Here is a 4,914-nt window from a genome sequence, read left to right on the forward strand (position 1 = left end):
CACACACACTCACACTCACTCACACACACACACACGCTCACACGCACACTCACGCACACACACGCACTCACTCACACACACTCACACACAGACACTCACTCACACACACACACACACACTCACACACACACTCACACACACTCTCACACACACACACACACACGTCAGATATTCAGCTCTGCAGCTCCTCAGATGTTTAGAAACTGTATTTTCAGGAGTATTGAGTGTCGAACGATCAGAACTTCTTGCTTTTTAACCCTTTCTGGTTCATTTGAGAAAGCTCTTCAGTTATTGGCCAAATGGTGGATGATGTTTGAAGTCATTGCCAACAGATTCAATTCAGATTCACTTTACCGAATTCACGTTTCTCATGATCTTAACAACTAGGAGTGAGTTTTGGAGCAAACAGTGATGGAAACGTGCTCATGATGCATGTTCAGTAGTGTTTATAAGCAAATACCAGCGAGTTTTTGGTTCCAGATGGTTTTTTTCCCATTCATTTTTCCCATAGGGATTTGTAAAAAGTCTCTGTTGAAGCGTTATAAGTCATGAACCAAACCAACCAGCTACGAGGAGAATCACAACATTACACACTTTTAATGTTAAGCAAAAAAATCATTTGAAAATCAGACAAGAAAGAAAGAACTACAATCCCATGAGGCATTGCGAATAACAATCGAATTAAAAATGATGGTGAAATATAAAACTATTCATTTAAAGTTGTTGATTAGAAGCTATATATTTTAGGTTTACTGAAAAATATACACAAATATTTAAGTATTTTGAGAGCGACTGCGTCACGACGTCATTCGCCGCGTTTCGCTGAGTGGGCGGAGCTAATGACGTCTTTCGGCGGCTCTCTGATTGGTGGAATTTCCTGCATAAAAATTACATTGCATCATGGGTGATGTAGTTTTTCACCACGAATAAAACATGATTATTAAAAAAACGAGTTGAAATAAAGCGAGAAAATGATTGGAGTTTTTGCATAGCGATTGTTGCACTCTCTTGAGTTATTTCACAGCTAAAGTCGGCATGGGATGGAAAGTCACGGAAATGCATGTTATAGATTTTATTGTAAGTAAATCATCCGTGCATATGTTTCATTTTAAAACATGTTTCGACCTCCTAATGTCATAACTACACAGGACTTTTTAAAGCGCCACGCCCACATCTCAACATCCAATCAACAAACGATGCATAGAGCCAAGTCCCGCCCTACATTTTTTTTCCCCCGATAATCGGTTTCGCTCAAATCTGTCGTTTCATCACTTTAAAGATCGAGTCGGTGTCTAAACCTTTGATTGGTAGCGTTTACCAGCGTACTATATATATTCCTGACTTGGTACTTCAAAAATAGTGTCAAAAAAGATTACTGTGGTAAAATGTCTAAACTTAGCGTATGGTACTATTTAAAATGCACGTTAAATGATATTCAAATGTACTTAAAAGAATATGACGCTACCTTTAGTAAGTGAGTTTGATGTGTGACGTCACTTCGCGACGGAGAAAAAACGCGATCGGTTTTTCGCGACGAATTGTAGAGTTGTATTTTGTCATTATTTGAAATACAATTCGGATTTTTATTTTATTTTATTTATTTTTTTTGTTTGTTTCCCCAAGCCATTTGCAGATGTCTCCTCTGTAAAAAAATAAAAAAATAAAATAATAATTATAATAAAAATTATATAGAAGAGCTTAAACTCCATTACTAAAGTATAAGAGTGTCCTGTTGCCATAAACAACGTAAAAACACGGATTTATGAAATGAGTAACACGTGCGTGTCAGTATTATTCATGACCAAAGCCAACAAACGGTTTTGATGACTGTCCAGCAGAGGGCGCCATTGATATTAAAACAGTTATTGATGAGCTGCGGAATTATTTAAATGATGATTTATTAATATGATTAACTGATGTCAGATCCTCTAAATGCACAATATTTCACACCAGTGCCAAGCGATACACCTAACAATGCATTTCACGGAAGGCCAATATCGAAAACAATTTTCTAATTTTTTATGGTTTAATTATTGTAATATTTGTATGTTTTTGTTGCATCCACATTTTATTCTTAATGTCTATTAGATGTTTTCCGTTCATGGAAGTGTATGCTAGCTGTGCATTAATTTAAATGTGATAAATGCTTATCAATATGTGGCGCAACCACTCATAATGCCCTGTTTTATGTCATTTTATGAATAGAGATTTATGCCAATGACTAGATTTGTTGATAATAAAAACATTAAACATTGCAATTTTCACGTCGTTTTTTACAGTCTTATTTAAAATAAATTTGTGACATTAACAACAAAACTTACTAATGTTGTGAGTTCGGGGCTAGTTGTCACACTTTTCACCGCTAGTTTTTGCAGCCGCTCATTGGTCCTCTCGCCTGTCAATCAAAGAGCCTGTCATGGAGGAAAATAGAAATGCTGTTATTGAGGCACATACACAAACACATGGAAACAGCACAACCATCCTCTGAGTGTTTTGAAGGCTGTTTCACACAGATTATTGTCATTATATGTAGTGTGAGACTAGAAAAGAAAATAATCAGTGTGTTATCGTTCAAAACACTAATTAGTGCACAAAGAAACCGAGTCAGCTGAATAGAATACAATAGAATAGTATTCTTTAAAGCCATTAGATGTTGTAGCTATGAAACCAGTTAACGACAATATGTTCTCTGAACGTTGTTTTAAAACTCTTTTTTTTTTTTCTCGGAACATTCCATTTGAGAATGTAGCAAACGTTACAGGAACGTTACTTTTGAACATTCTCTGAAGCAAGTTGTAACATTTAAAAAACGTGAGACGAACATCCAAATGAAACATTTCAGGAAAAGTGTTCTGTAAACAATGTCTTTCTGCTAAAGATTTGAGAACCTTTCCGGAAGAGGATTTGTTTTCTTATCACAATTGCAAAAAGAAAGAAAGAAACTGTATTGTTTCAGTTTATTTTATTTTATACACAGCATCAGAAGAACCGGTGCACATCATTTCCCAGTCTATATTTTTCTAAAAAGTATTTTTAAATTATACTAATATAAATAATTTAGAGCAATTTAGTGTGAAAATTTTTTTATATATTGAAAATAAGACATTTATGCATATTATTTTAGCCTTTTTTAATTATTGTTCTGACAGATATTGTTCAGATGGGGTTTTTTTTCTAAATATTAAAATGAAAATAAATGCAGTCTTCAGTATGTCAGCTCTATTCATTATTATTAACTAAATTATTAATTAATTTAATGTTTGGTCATTTTTATTAGTTTTTAAGTATCTATCGTTTTTATTTTATTTAAGTTTTATTTATTTTAGCAATCAAGTTAAACGAAATTTAAAAAAAAAACGTCTCTGCAACTATCTAAAACGTTTACGTTTTTTATATTTTAAGTTACAAAAATTTTTTTTTTTTATGGTTTTTATTTTAGTTAACTATAATAATGTAATAACCCTGCTATTGACAGATTTCAAATAGTAAAATATACATTATTGTACATTATTATATTTGTTTCTGCTACTATATTCCTCAGACAAAACGGAGCGCTTTAAAACAATGTTTTTTTTTTCGTTATTATTATTATTTTATTTATAAGGCATTTTTGCTCTTTAAATTCAGTACAGAGGTGTAGTGTTCGAGTACAATAACTGCTGAATCATTGATTGCGAGGGCCTCAGATTTAGATACTTAGATTATATTTCTCACATAAATCAATATGATATAAAAAATTACCAAAATTATCAATTTAATGCGATATTGCCCATATTCCTTTCTCCATCCAATTCTCTAGAAACAACGATTTCCAATTATTAAGAATGCATCTGTTGAGTAAAACTGTTATTAAATATGACGTTCCTGTAACGAAGCCGATTTGCGTAACGTTTTGAGACATTCGCGCTGCGTATGCTGTAACGCTTCCGGTTCGGTCGCGCTCGCGTGACGCGCGCACAGACGCGTTTCCAGAGACGCTCGCTGATCACGGGAGAGACTGCGCAGTCAGGACGAACAGCAGCGAGACACATTCACCTCAACAGTGAGTACAATCCCTGGTTTACTGTAGTATGTGTGAGTCTGAAGCACCGAGCGCCGGAGACTGAACGCGTGAAAGACGCGCCGGTAGATTATAGCGGCGAGAGACGCGTCAGTCCGCGGAGGCCGCTTCAGGAGCGCGTGTTGTTCTGCTGGGATTCGGGTTCAGCGATAGAACGGTTGTGTTTAGCAGGCTCGGTTCGGGCTCTGTCCCGGTGTGGCGGAGACATCACCGGGCCTCCGGTGCGCTTCAGATTATAGATCACTGATTCTTTTATTCATCGGCCATTATTCTGATATGTGGCAATACCACGATTTAGCTACTGCGCATTATATTATTTAACTTCATATCTTTATACCTAAAATTATTTCCAGAAATTAGACAAATTATTGTTAAGGTCTTATGTTATGGTATTAGTGATTAGATATTATAATTTCCATTTTCCAGTTAAGGTGACTCAAATGGAAAATGTTTGTGTATTGTTTAAACTGTAAATAAAAAATGAATGCAAACAGTTAATATTCATAATGCACATATTATCAGATGCACACTAACTGTTGAGACGTGATGAAGTGCAATGAAATTGAAATAAAAATTTTCTCTTGTATTTCATTCATTTATAAAACATGAATGCTGGTTTTGAGCTGAATAAGTATGTCAGAAAGTAAATAATAAAGACTCTCACAAACACACACACACTCTCTCTCTCACACACACACACACACACACACACACACTCTCTCTCTGACACACACACACTCTCTCTCACACACACACTCTCTCTCTCACACACACACACACACACACACACACACTCTCTCTCTGACACACACACACTCTCTCTCACACACACACTCTCTCTCTCACACACACAC

The 4,914-nt window shown here is 35.3% G+C and overlaps 1 protein-coding gene across 2 annotated transcripts in view; it reads left to right on the top strand.

The window, feature by feature from the left end:
- Positions 1-3,913: 3,913 nt before the first annotated feature.
- Positions 3,914-4,914, top strand: part of mapre3b (microtubule-associated protein, RP/EB family, member 3b) — an 8,385-nt gene continuing 7,384 nt past the window's right edge. For both annotated transcript variants that reach the window (XM_016550325.1, XM_016550326.1), the window contains exon 1: positions 3,914-4,042. The gene's annotated coding sequence lies outside the window, so the exon portion shown is untranslated. The remainder of the gene's footprint in view (positions 4,043-4,914) is intronic.

The sequence above is a fragment of the Sinocyclocheilus rhinocerous genome, unplaced genomic scaffold (assembly GCF_001515625.1).
Source record: "Sinocyclocheilus rhinocerous isolate Xijiao unplaced genomic scaffold, SAMN03320098_v1.1 scaffold3662, whole genome shotgun sequence".
In the NCBI taxonomy this organism is placed as follows: domain Eukaryota; kingdom Metazoa; phylum Chordata; class Actinopteri; order Cypriniformes; family Cyprinidae; genus Sinocyclocheilus; species Sinocyclocheilus rhinocerous.